At 38.4% G+C, this 17,435-nt stretch overlaps 1 long non-coding RNA gene across 1 annotated transcript; it reads left to right on the forward strand.

The window, feature by feature from the left end:
- Nucleotides 1-21: 21 nt before the first annotated feature.
- LOC130540475 (uncharacterized) lies at nt 22-12,981 on the forward strand. The gene is made up of 3 exons (XR_008954445.2): nt 22-917; nt 5,856-5,971; nt 6,469-12,981. It is a non-coding gene; the product is annotated as an uncharacterized LOC130540475 (long non-coding RNA).
- Nucleotides 12,982-17,435: the final 4,454 nt, after the last annotated feature.

Raw genomic sequence — 17,435 nt, forward strand, 5'->3', positions numbered from 1 at the left:
TCTGGCTCTGTCCTCACATGGTGGAGAGGCAGAGGCCCTCCCTTGGGCCTATTTTATAAGGACCTTAATCCCATTCCTCACTTCCCAAGAGGCCACTTGCTAAAACCGTCAGTTCGGGAGTTAGGATTTCAAAATGTGAATTTTGAGGGACACATTTAGACCATAGCGTAGGGCATGTTTTTAAAGTTGCTTTCTTGGCCCTGGAATGGCAATGCAGTCTTCTGAATTGGTCTTAACCTACCAGGAATGGGCTTATATTTTGAAAATATTTCTCGATGAGGGAGTAAAATAAGTTTTATGGGTTTTTTGTTTAAGAAAGGATTCATTTATTTACTCTGGTATGCTTACCCACTTCTGTGATGTCAACCATGGGTAGTGACCTAACATTAATTTAATTCAACAGATATCTTTGTCTGCCTTGATTCCTGCATCCGCTAGGCTCCACAGCTATTCACTTGTATTGATTCTGTTAACACTTACACATTCACTTTGAGCTGTGTCTCCTTCCTTTTATCATTTTGTGAGTAAAGAATTTTAATTTGCCAACAAATCCTAATGTGGACTTTGTCAAGTTGTGAAATAAAGTGATTTTTTGGTATGGAAATATGTGTTAAGACAGACTGTTAGTCTTTGCACTTTAACAACTAGCTGATACACTTACGTCACATGGATGAAAACATACGCAAGTGCACTGTTGTTGGATAAGGACTCCTGGGTGGTTAGAAGAATGTGCAGATCTAACTACTCCCATTAAGACCATTGATTAAAATGAAAAATGCTTATAAAGGTGGAGCTCTCTCAGTTTTAGTCTTATTGCGTGCCAGAAGCACTAAGGAATTGCTGCTAAATATAAGACAAATGGACTTGAGGAAATCACTGATGACTAACTTGAAACTCTGCCTCCTGAGATCACACAGGTGAGTGGAAAAAACCAAGGCACAAAGCCAGTGAAGCCCCCTAATTTGGAGATGTGAGGGGTAGAAACAGAGAGTATAGGGTAGATGCAGTGTACAGAAAACACTGTTCTTGCTTCATCACCATGGATTAAAATCGTTTGAAAGCTTCAACGCTAGCAGGCAGTGTTTCAAGTGGAAATCTGGCAGCTAGTGGAGTCTGAGTCCTTATATGGAAGGCATCAGTACCAGCAAGGACACACGTACAGCCATAAAGCAAGACCTAGGAGAAATATTTGGTGCTCTACTCTCCTAGGGAACTGGAAGGAACCTGCTCTCTCCTGGGTATACTTTTCTAATTTTAGAGTGCTAAAGAAGCTCTTCTCACAGGGACCCAAGTGAATCCTTTCTCCTTGGAACAAAGGACAAGAAAAAAAGAAAGGACTTTACCGCAGAAGTAAGGAAGACTCATTTTGTTGAGAGATTATTTTTAGGTTCAAGGAGATGAATTGATAATGACAGAAAGTTTATATTTTTACATTGGATTGACTAGCAGCACTTTTATTTTTTCAGAGAAGGAGTCTCATTCTGTCTCAGGCTGGAGGGCAGTGGCCTGGCAGCACTTTTTGAATACACTCGTGCACCACATAATATTTCAATGTCTGATTACATTATGTGACTGTGGTCCCTTAAGATTATAATGGAGCTGAAAAATTCCTGCTGCTTAGTGATATTGTAACATCATAGTGCAACATACTACCCTTTCTGTTTAGAAACACAAACACAACATTGTGTTATAGTTACCTACATTATTCAGTACAGTAATATGCTATAAAAGTTTGTAGTCTAGAATCATAAGGCTATAATGTCTAGGTTTGCGTTAAGTATACTTTATGATGTTTGCACCACAATGAAATTGCCTAATGAGGCGTTTCTCAGAACGTATCTCGTCGTTAGGCAACACATGACTGTATTTTATTTCTAACGCCATATTATTTGAACTGTGGGTTCACTGAATATAACCTGTTTGACAAACTTGCAAAGAAACACAGCTAAGTATAATTTAAAATGAGGAATAGAAAAGGAGGTTATTATATTCATTCACCCAATGGGAGTGGTTAGACCCATTCATTTTAATGTCAGTGACAATATTGTTTTCTAAAATACATGTTCTGTTTGGTTCTTTGTGAATTCTGCCTATTCTTTCATTATGATTTCTATTATTTTGCCCTTTTAATCAAGTTATATGTCTTTATTTTATCTTCTTTTCTGTTAGTTCTGTTAGTTTTAGATTTTCAGTTCCTAACTCTTGTTTACAACCTCCACTGACTCTTACTCAGTGATTTATTTCCTCATGTGGTGCTCTTCTTCAGTGGGATGGTTTTTTTATGGGACTCTCTTACACCCTTAGTTGCAAAAGAGTCCCTTTAGACAATTATGCATTTGCTTCTGCCAGCATACTGTAGCTCTTAAAGATCTGAAGCATTTTCAAATGATAATTTCTCAGTTTGTGGCTCCTGAATTATGCAAATATTGTAAATTTAGATCTGTTGCAGGGCTGCAGTTTTGATTTCTCATAGGTACCTTATGTTTTTTTTTCCCACCCTATCCAAAGCCCCAAAGAACAAACTTCTTTATCGCTTCCCCAAACTAGTAGATTGCCTTTTTCCAGTTCCGGTAGCTGGCTATTCCTAAGGCTCCAGGTTTTACATAAGGGCTTAGTTCCAGCTCACCTGCCTCATCAAAGCTCAGCCTTGTGCTTGGACATTAAAACTCAACTACTGGCTCCTGAGGCATATAGCCAAGTATAAAATTTTGGAGGGCTACCGCAGTATCTGTTCTGCTTTCTGCTCTTCAATTTTTAAAATTTATTTCAGGCACTGAGAATTTCCTTTTTGCTGTTTTTTGTTTTTACGGTTGTATATGGTTTATAGAACAATAATTATATTTTATCCATTATTTCTATGAGTTTATAAAGGAAAGCTCAGTCGACCATGTTGGAGGAGGTCTTCTCATTTACTTTTCGTGAAGAACATCAGTGATCTTTGTTTTGCTCCTCCTGAGCCTTCCTTACAGAGCTCACATTCTCTACTCAAAGTCACTTTTCCTAAAAACTAGTAATTACTTCTCTAAAGAAGTCTGGTACTAGGTCTTAAAAAAGTATTTTCAGCCAGGCGCGGTGGCTCATGCCTGTAATCCCAGCACTTTGGGAGGCCAAGTTGGGCAGATCAGGAGGTCAGGAGATCGAGAGTATCCTGGTTCCAACATGGCAAAACCCTGTCTACTAAAATACAAAAATCAGCTGGGTGTGGTGATGCATGCCTGTAATCCCAGCTACTCAGAAGGCTGAGGCACGGGAATCGCTTGAACCCAGGAGGCGGACACAAGTTGCTGTGAGCCTAGATCACGCCACTGCACTCCAGCCTGGTGACAGAGCTTTTTCAAAAAAAAAATTTTCATGTACTACTCATAAAGTAAGTTCTATTCTTACTTGTTTCATATTCATTTCTTTCTGTTTTTCCAGCTATCCTTGGCTTTTATCACTTGCATGCTGGTTAATAGCCAGAGCTACCTAGCTCACCTCTCATCTGCTTTGTCATACCCCTTCTTTTATGGGGATAATTACTGACTTCTCTTCCTCAAATGTTATTCTTATTTCATAGTTCTCCTTGTCATGGTGGTCCATTGTTACTTTTTATTTCAAATCCACACACATCTGCTTGATTATCCTCCAACTGGTTCCTTTTTATTACCAAACTCAATTCTTACTAGATTCAAAGAGAGTCTTCACTCTCAGATTTTTGGTTTTACAAGATTTGCTTCTGCAGTTAACATCTCCACTACCTCTTACACCACTCTGCCGTCCTCTATAGTCAACAAATATATCCTAACTTAATCTTCTACTTCAACAAGACTCTGCCCTCTCTAAAGTTTTACTATATATATATGTATATGTTTCTATATAAAAATGGTACCTCTTCCCTCTATATAAACCTTTGGTGAAAATTACACACAAAGTTAATTCTAACCTCTTAAAGGTGGCCTGGCTGACCTTTCATTGTCTGTTCCCAACCTACTTTCTCAGATTCATCTGCTACTTTCTTCCTTAGATTACCATGTCTCTCTTTTTTTTAACTGTTGTGAACTTATGCAACAACCAATGACAAAAGAAAGTGCTCCCTAACTTCGTTGGTGGATACATGTATCAATGGATTCAATAGGCATTTATAGAATGCCTGCATTGTGCCAAGAATTGTGTTATGTGCTGCGATACAAAGATGAATAAGATGTGTGCCTGTCTCCAAGGAATCCATAGTTGAGTGGAGAAGACTTGTATAAAGACATTAACCAGGAGAAATGAAGAGTGAAAGGCAGTCATCTAAATAGAGTAGATTGCACAGTCAATGGCACAGAAGATAAATGTAATGTATGATGCAAGAAGTAGCAAGATTTAGTATAAGAGATCCACAGAAGGCAGGTTATGGAGCATTTTATGCACCATCTTTTCGTCATTCCTGAAGCATTAGTCTTCACTTCTCCATCTTTCTTTGCACATGGTGAACTTGAAATGCCCTTTGACTCTTCACTTCTCCCCCTTGTGTATTTCTACGTGTATTTAAACCCCAAATCTGATCCATTTCTCGAGTTACTTGTAACCTCTTCCATAATCCCTTAACCCTTTATCCACACTTTTCTTCTGACCTCCATTCCCATTGTGACATACCTTTGTGATACATATTGGTGCTTGTCACATAGTAGATACTTAATAAATATTGGTTCAATATGAATAAGTTCAGGGGGTTCATTTGCTGCTCACTCATTAAGGTGCCAGAAAAGAATAGTTTAAAAAAGAAAAAAATACTTGAAAATATACAATATATTTCACAAAATAGTATTTTAAGGTTCAGTGAGTTCATTGTAGTGATCATTTCTCAATGACCTAATATTGAAAACTTTAAAAAAAAAACCCTATTATCAACATATTCTATTTGTGTAATATCATCAGTGACCACTGTGATAGTAGGCTGAGGAATGTAAGATGAAATATTTATGCCAGCTGTATGCTTCAGAGGGCTCTCGGCACCATATTCTTTACCTCTGGTTGCAATTTTTTTTTTTGCCTGTAAAGTAAAAACAAGCTTCTATGCTTTATGAACAGCTGCAGTTTTGGGTTGAAAGAATCTAATTCAGATACCACTTTCTTACTTGCTGTCGAGGTATAATTACCAACCCTCCTTTGTTTTATGAATTATACAGACTCCTGTTACATGTATTTATTTATATGTTTGTCACCCACTGTGAGCACTTTGATGTCAGTGGTCTTGCCTTGTAAGTGTCTATAAACCCAGCATCCAGTTCAATTTTGGAGACAGAGTTGTGCTCCATAAGTGTTAATTGAAAGGATGAGCGACTACATGAACATACAAAGATTATAAAGATGGTCATTCTCTCCAAACCAGAAACTATTGTTTTCCAGATTTTTCAGATGAAAGTTTGTTGTTGTTTTGTTGTTATTTTTACCCATATTTAAGTTCCTAGGTAATTACATGCATACTCCATCAAACATTAGTGTGCATAGAAACTCAGGAATTACCTTGATCACTATCTCTCTTCCCTTTCCCATGCTGGCCTTATCTCCAAATATTGACTTCCATTCCCACCTCTATCCCATTATAGGTAGGTGGGAAATGGGGAATTCATAGACTTCTGTGCATTCTATTTTGGTCTCCCTACTCCCTATAGTCCATTCTCTCCAAACTCCACCCCCACTCATAAGAGTGTGGTTTTGGTTCCTCTTTGCTTCCTGAGGGTCTTCACACCATGATAATGTGTGGCATCAATACATTTCTGAGAATTAGAGGATGTGTTTTTAAATAACAACATTTGTAGGAAATCCACAGTGGAGTTCAGGTGAGGCTTCAGCAATCCAAATCATGTTCTCTTTATGTCCCTTGTCATTAGATGATGAAGATCATGTCTCCAAGTCTTTTCTGCCGTTGCCAGTATTCTCTCCCAATCTCCTGCGGGCAACTTCTTTGGGAAAACACTCATGCAATTTCATAAGGACAAGCGAAAATGTAAGGCATGGAATGGTCTAGGTACATACGTATTAAAAACATCTTTCTGTCCTTATGCTAATAAAAGAAAGATATTTTTAAAATAAACCAGTTTACATTAATGTCACTATGTTAAAATATAAGCAAAGCAGTTCATTTCTTTGCTGCTACATGTCTAAAATATTTCTATTGCAACTAGGAACCATTGTTCTACATTTGTGTAAATGAGTATCCATTCAGATGACTTTACAAAAACAAAAGGTGTTTGTGCCTGAAAGTTTAATCCCTCACGTTTTAAGAGAAAGAAAACGCTTGCAATTTTTAAACAACAGTTTTCCCCATTGTTGCCTTTCAAGGATTTAAATAATCTTTTATTTCAGACTTAGCTTGAATTATTTAAAATGGTTATTAGAAAGTAATTTTATTGCTTAGAATATTGATTTATACTTGTGCTATACTTAGTTCCATACACATTTCCTAAGTTACTTCATGTAATACATGTAATTTCCTTTTCATAGATGAAGAAGGTGGATCTTGGAACTGGGCTTTGATCACAGAGCGGAGCTGAGATGAAAGTCCATCCACTCATTCAACAAATAATTGAGTGCTTACAAAAATTTCTGCTGTATGGAGCTTATATTGTAGTGAATATCAATTCTTATTTTATTGATTATAAAACAGAACTTTTTGCAACAATTTTACACTACCCTAGAGGTACCTATGAGTCTTCATGCCTCAAGTAATTGTCCTGTCCATGTGACTATGGAAGCCCTGAAATCTTTGAAACCCCAGATGACCCATTTTACCAGACGCTTGGACATTCTCTGTCGAGTTTGGATTTATAGTGGGTACCCAGATTTAGGTCAAGAACATAAAATCTGAACCACTTTAGGCACTGCTCATGAGGAGTAAATTCCTAGTGAAAAAGCAATGTCCCTCAGGAATGATTGCTATAGCAGGCTAAAAGGTAGATTTATAAATGTTTATAAAAAGCAGATTGGATTTAGCAGAGGTAGCAGTGATGACCAGGAGCAATAGGAGGAAATGTTCTTAATAGTGCTGTTTGGTGGCATCTTCTTTTTATACAAAGAAGTCTTGCAAGCATTTCTACTTGAATGACTAATTTGGAGTAATTTTTAGTTTCTGTATTTTTATTAGTTAATAGGATCTAGGAATATAATAACCTGGTGAGAATTTCTTTGTGAATGGCAGTCAAATTTGTCTTATTCATGAAACTCATAAATAAGCTATAATCCAGCATTTTATAACTAGGGAAAATAAAACTGGGGTCCTGCTGTTTAAGAGGCTAAGGGAATTTAACAGAACACTGGGGGATTTATAGTAGATTTATGATGAAGATACATTCTAACTGGAAGCTTAATTGTGATTTAAATTATAGGTCAAGCTGTGCAATGTGTTTTCTTTTTAGGGGGAAATCTTTAGAGAGATAGAGTGTGCTTGTTTAAAGAGGAAACAGACCAAATGAGAAAACAGATTGCATTTTCTGTTTTTCTTTTAAAATTTCAAGCTGCTTTAAGTCAAATTGCCCCTGAGTTCCTGATGATGGCTGTGGTGAAATTGCCTTGTTTTACTTTCTTGCCTTCTTTTCCAGAGCAGTTATTTTACCTGAAAATAACAAAAAGATATAGGCAGCATATCAGCCAGAAAACTAATATGGAAACCAGAGATAAAGTATACTCAACCTGCCTAGAATTGTGACATCCTATAATTTTAGGCTGAGTTGTATAAAATTAGCAAGTAATATGGATGAAAGGGCCTTTGAAAAATTTTTGCCACTCATTTTGCACATGGGAAAATTGAGGCTTCTAGTGGTTTTCCTAAATTTTTTATCTCAAGTACTTTAAGGTCTCATGAGGAAATAAAATTTATGTACAAATAATTTTAATTAAAAGTATAAAAAGTTGTTTCCCTGAAAAATAAAACTTAAAACAGATAACAAAAGGTTGATTCTGTAGGAAGGATTTCTATTGGGAAAAGGACAGTTAGACCTGACAGCCCAGATGCTTACTCTCTAACATTTCCCTACCCCTTGGCAGAATCCTTCAATAATTAACACCAGGACAACCACATAGACTTCAGCCATGGGTGTGTCAGAGGCATTTAAACCAGAGCAACTCCATCTTGAATAAGGGCTGAGCAAAGTGAGGCTGAGACCCACTGGGCTGCATTCCCAGGAGGTTAGGCATTCTTAGTTACAGGATGAGATAGGAGGTTGGCACAAGATACAGGTCACAAAGACCTTACTGATAAAATAATATGGTACAGAAGCTGGCCAAAACCCACCAAAACCAAGATGGTGACGAAAGTAACCTCTGGTAGTCTTCACTGCTCATTATGTGCTAATTATAATGCATTAGCATGCTAAAAGACACTCCTACCAGTGCCATGACAGTTTACAAATGCTATAGCAATGTCAGGAAGTTACACTATATGGTCTAAAAAGGGGAGGAACTCTCAGTTCTGGGAATTGCCCACCTCTTTCCTGGAAAACTCAGGAATAATACACCCCTTGTTTAGCATATAATCAAATAACTATAAGTATAACCAGTCAAGCAGCCTATGCCACTGCTCTGTCTATGGAGTAGCCATTCTTCTATTCCTTTACTTTCCTAATAAACTTGCTTTCACTTTACTCTATGGACTCACCCCAAATTCTTTCTTGCATGAGGTCCAAGAACCCTGGCTTAAAGTCTTGTTCAGGACCCTTTTCTGGTAATATCTTCCTGGTGACCACAACGAGATTAAACTAAGGAGACTCCCTACCCAAAAGAAATAGATTAGAGCACCAATTGTATGACTTTGGGTAAGTGATAGGAACCATTTTACCTGGTTAAAGGATGGAATTGGGTTAGAGGCCCAACTTAGGAGAGTTAGAGCCTCTCCTAAGACAGAGAGCTTAAAGGCCCCTCTTAATAAAAGGCAAGGACACTTGATGGAACTTAGGTTCAAGGCCCAGACTAGGAAGGTAAGAGTCCTTCCTAAGATTAAGGGGGTTAGAAGCTCCTCTCAGTAAAGTCCTTCTTGGTTAAAAATGGATTTCACATTATGGGATATTAACCGTTATTCTCTTTGGATTAATCTGCCTTGCACTGTTTGCTGATGGCTGTGGGTGACAGGATTAGGCATATATAGGATCACTGGATATGGGGAGCATTTTCTCCCTAAAGGGGAAATTTGAGAGCTAATGAGACAATTGGCCACCTGAACTTTAGATTCAGTGTTGCTGCAATGGATGGGTCTTGTCTGGCCTCCCTGAGCTCCTCGTTTTCCTCACCCTGCTGCAGGCAATGCTTTTCTCCCTTTCTTTCCTTTCTCTTTTCTATCTTTTCTGTTACTCAGGGCAACTGTCTGCGGTTTCAGTTTGCCCAGAAACCACATGTTGAAACTTCTGGTCAGAAGATCATTCCACACCAATTTGAGTGGATCAAAGATGAAAAGGCCCGACCAGAATCATGTTTGAGCCTTGCCAGTTTGATACTGGGTGCTAAGCAGAGTGGCTAATGTCTATGTTTTGTCACATTTATTTTTCTCCGGCTGGTTTGGAAGATGTTAATTGGGTTACCCCATGCAATCTCTTGGGTGACATCTTGCAAAATTGAGAGGCTTTTGCCTATGGTTTCATGAAATGGAAAAAGGTGATTTTCCTTTGTGTTGTGGTTTGGCCCCTAGGGCTATGGTGCCACAAGACAGGTCACTAGGGCTGCTCAGGGAAAGGGAACCCAGAAGCCTGGCATGCCAGCAAAAGGGTAAGAATTTCTTACCATTCAGACTTCTGGCCTCTCTGTGCAAATGAGTTATAGGAATGGTAAACATCCCTGTTTATTCCTGTGTAAAGTTTTAATTAATAGGAAAAAGAATTTTCCCATTAAGTTAGTCTTAAGCTGTAGTGAATTTGCTGTACTTTGTGCTATAAATTTGTCTTTCCAGATTGTTCTGTCAGAAGGAGGGGTATCTTAGGATAGAATACAGGCTTAAGCCCCCACGTGGTGGTTAATACTGAGTATCAAATTGATTGGATTGAAGGATGCAAAGTATTGTTCCTGGGTGTGTCTGTGAGGGTGCTGCCAAAGGAGATTAACATTTGAGTTGGTGGACTGGGAGAGGCTGACCCACCCTCAATCTGGATGGGTACCATCTATTCAGCTGCCAGCTTGGCTAGGATAAAAGCAGGCAGAGAAATGTGGAAAGACTAAACTGGCTGAGTCTTCTGGCCTCCATGTTTCTCCCATGCTGGATGCTTCCTGGCCTTGAACATCAGACTCCAAGTTCTTTAGCTTTTGGACTCTTGGACTTACACCAGTGATTTGCCAGTGGCTCTTGGGTCTTCAGCTACAAACTGAAGGCTGCACTATTAGCTTCCCTACTTTTCAGGTTTTAGGACTGGGACTGGCTTCCTGGCCTCTCAGCTTGCAGATGGCCTATTGTGGGACTTCACCTTGTAATCGTGTGAGACAATTCTCCTAATAAATTCCCCATTCATTTATTCATCTATCTGTTCTGTCCCTTCAGAGAACCCTGACTAATACACCCTATAAGACTGCTGTTCAAGACAGCCCATCAAACTGGTCACTTACAAACTTTGCTTCAGGCCCCTGAAACAAAACAAAACAAAACAAAAACAAAACTGAAGTTTCCCTCTTGTCTTGTTTTATGTTCTTGGGAGCTTGACCTTATAACCATGTGGCAGTACTTCCTCTTTGTCTCTGCCATTCAGAGAACAGGAACTTTGGGGTTCATATCATAGTTAGCCCTAAAAATTATATTGAGCAGTTAAAAGGCTTTGCAAGCTCAAAATTGGCTGCTCTAGACTCCTTCTGGGAAGGGCAATGGAGACTGCCCAGTGCCGTAGAACAACTTCTGACTTCCTTTCTTGAATTTTCCTTTTTCTGAGTACCTGGGAGGTTACCTTTGGTAAAGTTCAAAAGCTACAAGTATTTGCTGTTTTGCCTGGCTAGAGTCTGATAATGAGATTTTTTTTTTTAAAAGAATGCTATGGTTAAAAGTCAGCTTAATTAAAAGTGGATATTCAAGCTCTAACAGCCTGGGACTCCTTGGGAAAAACAGGAGGCACTACAGACCCTGTTTGAGGAAAAACCTCTGTTTTCTTCATGAAAACCCAGAAATTGAAATCAGATAGATCCCTCTCAAAATCTAAGGCTCTCCTCTGTTTTGCATTGTGATGTCTGACAGTATTGACTTTTAGGGGTATCAGAAATTACTTTGCATTATGAGAGAGCTTTTGTGTGTAATAACTAGGTAGGAAATATACTTTTGGGGATGGCTAATGGCAGTTATAGGGAGATACTTGGCATTTTGCATGTTTGGATTAGAGAATCATGTTCTTGGCCACCTAGAAAGTATGAAAATGTCCCCATTCCCCACTGAGAGATGAGACTCCTATGGGAGATGGTTTGATTCCCTCTTTTTTAAAATTTAACTTTAAGTTCTGGGATACATGTGCAGGATGTGCAGGTTTGTTACATAGGTAAGCATATGCCATGGTGGTTTGCTGCACCTATCAACCCATCACCTAGGTATTAAGCCACACATGCATTAGCTATTTATCCTGATGCTCTCCCCGACAGGCCCCAGTGTGTGTTGTTCCCCTCCCTGTATTCATGTGTTCTCATTGTTCAGCTCCCACTTAGAAGTGAGAACATGTGGTGTTTGGTTTTCTGTTGCTGTGTTAGTTTGCTGAGGATAATGGCTTCCAGCTTCAGCCATGTCCCTGCAAAGGACATTATCTCATTCCTGATTCCCTCTTTTCTTTGGGGATCCAGGATCTAATATAAAAATGAGACCCTTAATTTTGGGGCTCTGCTTTGCCTTCCAGCTGTGCCTGCTTATTAGGCCCTGGAAACTGCATGCTTTCCCAGTCCTATTCCTCCAAGGGCTCCACCCTAAAGCCAGCAATCCAATTAAGAAACTTAATGGATTGTAAGCAAATGGAAAATCTTACAAGTACTGGATTTTCTGTCTGTCTGCATATTTACATGTGTTGTGTGTGTGGTGTTTATATATAAAAGAGCTCTGATTAATTGGTTTAAAGATAATAGGCAATTAAATCAAATATTGTCAGAAAAATAAAAACAAATGCCTTTTACTTCACGTGACTTTAGTAATCTTTAGGAATTAGAGACAGTTTTAAAGATTATTGGTAAAATAAAGACATTTGGTCTAAATTACGCCAGTCAGATTTAGGTTTGCCAAATGCTTTAATATTGTAAAGTGCTTTTTTTAACTTGATATTTGTTCAACTTACCTGCTTTGGAGCCATTAGATTCCAGGTAAGGCATGGGAACATGTGGAGTTAGCCATGCCCCCGGCTATGCTGAAAAAGGACCTTATCTGGACTTCTGTCTAGTGTCTTAGGCTCCACACCTGATAGATAATTAAAATCCTTACTTACCAGATTTTTCACCAAAAATAAAAGTTGCTCAGTTAGCATTGTAACATTTAATTGAGTCTGCTGAATAAGCAGTTTTACATACAAGGTGTGTAAGGACAGTGACATGTGGTTTTGGTAAAAGAATTATAAGAAGGCATGGGAATATGGATTTTTTTGGCCTAGTTTAGAGGCTTAAAAACTTTTTTCAAGCTAGATAGAAAAAAGCTGAAGGTTTAAACAAGTTGTGGAAGGTTTGTGAACAATTAATCTTATAAAAGAAATTCTGTGTGTGAACATATTAGCTAAAATTAAAGGGGGTATTATTCAGGTTTTTTCATAAATTGAACATTGGAATAAAAGCACAACAGGGTTTTCTTAGAACAGTGATCTACTCTTTAACAAAAAATTATAAAGGGTTATAAAAGGTTTATGAGAATCTTACCTTATGATCTAACTGATTAAGATTGGATAGATTTGTCTAGAAGGTTTTTTTTTAAGAATTAGGTTTGGCATCAATACTGCATTAATGCAAAGGTGAAATTTGGCTTTCTCTGTTGAACAAGATTTTCATGTTATATTAAAAAATATTAAAATGTTTTTGTTTGCCTTTTAAATAAACTATAAGAAAAAGAAGGGAAAGGAAAGAGTCAGATTGTTTGGAAAGCTAAGTCTTCCCTCTACTAAGAAGTAAAAGATTTATTTGTGTAAATATGTTTTAGGTATGTGTTCCAAAATTATGGGAAACTCCTATAATTCTGATATGATTTAGTGCATGTTATTAATAGTCATAATTATTATGTAAAATTGTTGTATGCCACAGAAGTAACCAAAATTTTCTTGTCAATTGTGGCTTTAATAGTGGCTGTTCTAAGACCTTCTGTCAACCATGGACAATTGCTGTCTTATTTTGATCCTCTTCAAAAGGTGGTTTATAATCACCTATAAGACTTTGACAGGTGCTCTTGAATGCAGGTTTCTGATAACTTGGGAGACTGTGACATTATAATAGAGGAAAAACTTTCAGAACTCTCATGGAGGGCTGAACTGTTCATGAATATCAAGCAGAACAGGCGTTAATTGCATGGACTGAACTAATAGAAGCCTAAAGTAATCTTTTTTGGCTTTTGGCTTAAAACATTGCTGATCCTTTGTTTTGTTTCTCAGAGCCAAGAAACTTTTCTTTTGAGCTATTTACAACTTTTAAGAATTGAGTAAAGTATTGATATGGTTTGGCTGTGTCCCCACCCAAATCTCATCTTGAATTGTAGCTCCCATAATCCCCATGTGTCATGGGAGGGACCCATTGGGAGGCAATTGAATCACGGGGATGAGTTTTTCCCGTGCTGTTCTGTGATAGTGAGTAAGTCTCATGAGACCTGATGGTTTTATAAAGGGCAGTTCCCCTACACATGCTCTCTTGCCTGCCACCATGTAATACATGCCTTTGCTCCTCCTTCACCTTCTGCCATGATTGTGAGGCCTCCCCAGCCATGTGGGAAGGGGACTGTAAGTCCATTAAACCTCTTTTTCTTTATAAATTACTCAATCTCAGGTATTTCTTCATAGCAGTATGAAAATGGACTAATACAATTATACTTCTGTGAACAAAATTTGGAGCATATTTGTTTCTTGCTACCTGATTTTTCCAGAATTCAGAAACCATTTGTGAGTATTCTTAACTTATGATAACATAGTTATTTGCATAAGTGCAATAAGAATCTGTTTTCTTTTGTAACAGGACACAATTGGAGAATGATTATTTTACTAAGGCTTTGACTGGAATGGCATGCTTAACCTTTAGAACCAGTAAAGGCCCCTTGGGAAAACTGGCCTCATAGCTTGTCTATGAAGTCCCTGTACAGGGTTCTTGACCTGTGGTATGTAAAGAATGTAATTTTCTGACAGACCCAGGAGCCCCAGGTTATCTTGAGACCTCAAGAGGAGCCAACTCACATAGGTATTTGACAGTAAAAACCCATGTCTGGGCTTGTCTTTAAAAAAGGTCTTATTTGAGATTCCTTCTATGGAACAAAGTTGTGTTAAAACTAATGTAAAAAGCCTATGTGAAAAATAATCATTCTTGCTGCACTTTATATAAATAATCGGGCCAAGGATAATAAAGCAAGTCGGTCTTACTATGATTTGTCTTTAGTAAAAATGGGAGACTGGAAAGAGAAAAATTATGTTTCTAAAACTATTGTGCACCCTATCAGATTCTAGTCTCATCAGTTATTTTTGAGGGTTTTTTTTTGTTGTTGTTGCAATTTGGACTTACCCTGCTTATTCCTGTAAACCAACTAGTGATCTCCGGCTGCAACTCAGAATAAACATGAGGGATGGGTAATGTAAAAATCCAGATCAGTATTCTACATCTGGGTACATATTGGGATCAGTTAGCAATCCCATATCAGCTCGCTTCCAACGGTGGTGTTGTTCATGGAAAGCCTTCTTATTTAGTTTACTGGGGATAATTTTCCTTATTTTGCTTTACTGTTGTGGAATTTATTACTATTGTACTCTTTGTATAGGAATTCACGATAAGCTTACTGAATGTTTTATTGAATTAAATACTTATTCATCTTTCAGATACCACATTTTGTTGGAACTCAGAGTTATGAGTGGCCCTCGCCATACCTACACTTTCTGACTGAGCTCCTCTCTACCCTGAATACAAGAGACCCTAATAGGCAGGAATATCATCACCCTTCTTCAGCCTGAAGATGTTACAGAAGATGGATATTTGTCCGTTTACAACCCTTAAGATTAAGGGTTCCCCTGTAAAAGGGAGGGGGAAAATATGTCAGAGATGTTTGAACCAGAGCAACTTCATCCTGAATAGGGGCTCGGTAAAGTGAGGCTGAGACCTATGGACTGCATTCCCAGGAGGTTAGGCATTCTTAGTTACAGGATGAAATAGGAGTTTGGCACAAGATGGGTCATAAAGACCTTGCTGATACAAGGATGTGGTACAGAAGCTGGCCAAAACTCACCAAAATCAAGATGTGATGAAAGTGACCTCTGGTAGTCCTCACTCCTCATTACACTAATTATAATGCATTAGCATGCTAAAAGACACATTCACCAGCACCATTATGGTTTACAAATGCCATGGCAATATCAGCAAGTTACCCTATATGGTCTTAAAAGGGGAGGAACCCTCAGTTCTGGGAATTGCCCACCACTTTCCCAGGAAACTCATGAATAATCCACCCCTTATTTAGCAAATAATCAAAAAATAACTATAAGTATAATCAGTTGAGCAGCCCATGCCACTGCTCTGCCTGTGGAATAGCCACTCTTTCATTCCTTTACTTTTCTAATAAACTTGTTTTCACTTTACTCTATGGACTCGCCCTGAATTCTGTCTTGTGCAAGGTCCAAGAACCTTCTCTTGGGGTCTGGATCAGGACCCCTTTCTGGTAACAGATGAGGATGGAGTTGTGGGTGGGGAAGGGGCACAAAAGCCCTAAGAAGGAATTGAAATGATCTCTCCTTTTAAGGTTCTGAAGCAAGGGCAAGTCAAGAAAGGAACTTTAGAAAAATCCTTAACTAAAGCTTTGGGAATATTAATGAGGAAGCAATTCATAGATTATGGTGAAAAGAGAAGAATCTGGCTTACAAAACATAGCCCTGGACTACAGGACACTTTGGGACTCAGCCCTAGTGTTATCTGTGTGGACCCTAGAGGAACAAATGAGACCTAAAGAATCTCCTACTGAATTTGTCAAGTTATTTCTCCCACCTCTATTAACCTCCATCTTGGTTTCTTTATACCTCAGGTTTGAGCATCAGCTCCATAGTCATCCACTTAGAGGGCTTTTTTCTTACACAAAGCAAACTTATGAAACAGTTTTGGTATAGAATGCCAAGAAAGTCCATGAGAAGAAAAAAAAAATCATGGTTGGTAACACATCAGGAGAGATTTTTTTGGAGGATTTTACTAGAAGATGTTTAAGCTGAATTCTTCAGGTTAAATATGCATTTGATGTTTGGAGACAGGGAAACAGCAATCCAAGTGGACAGATCATGGTGGACAGAAACTGTAGTAATGGTTTCAACAGGAGATAACTTGGTGGCAGGTTGCCAAAGATTTCATTAGAAACTTATATTGCTTTTACAGTGGTTGCTGTGTTGCATCATACAGAATCCCCCTTCAGGACAGAGGCATAAATTCCTTCATTTGGCAGGAGTCTTGGCTGGTGACAGCTCATCATTGAGTTCCTTCCTAGGCTTTGCCTAGCTGAAAGTTACATCTCCTCCCCTGTGGTCACCTATATCCAATGACTGGTTGATGCAGACACAGGAGTCCATACCTTTTGTTTCAACCAGGACAGCTATAAAGGTCCATCTAAACAGCTCCCCATGCCATCAGCTGAGGTTTTTGTTCTGATGGCATAGCAGTTCAGCATCTCCCCCTGGACAAGTATGTTTTCTTCACTCGGTCATGTGTGTTCTGGACAGCACTCCCAGATAAACTTTCTGAATACAAATCTTTGTCTCAGAATCTTTTCTGGGGAACTCACCTAAGACAACTCCAGACATAATTTGAGATACAATAGGCTATTTTAACAGAAATAACATAGAGTTTGGAAAGCATAAAAGTACATATGACTCAGTCATTAGAAGTACTGACTTGTGGTCTCTATGGTAACAAAGTGGAATTTCAAGATTAGTACTGATTTACTAAACCAATTTAGATTCCACTGACAAATAACTGGAAAGGAGAAAAATTGTACCAGGGCTGTGACTCTTCTGCTCTCAGGCTTTGCCAAACCCATCAATCAGTTTTGGTCACTAAGTGTATAGTCTATCTATACTTAAGACTATATCAGGAAATTATGCTGTGGAAAAAAATAGAAAACAAACAAACAACAACAACAGAAAAAAAACCTCAAGGGCTTGAAAAGTAACAATGGCTTTTTTTTTGTTGATGCTTCATGTTCATTTCAGGTCAGAAGAGAGAGAAGGTGTTTCTGCTCATAGTCACTATGGGAGCTAGTCAATGGAGCAGCTACTACCTAGAATCTTGCAAATCATTGCCAGAGGGAACAAAAAATTTGAGAAGATTTATATCTG

Source organism: Pan paniscus, chromosome 11 (assembly GCF_029289425.2).
Source record: "Pan paniscus chromosome 11, NHGRI_mPanPan1-v2.0_pri, whole genome shotgun sequence".
NCBI classification, from domain to species: Eukaryota; Metazoa; Chordata; class Mammalia; order Primates; family Hominidae; genus Pan; species Pan paniscus.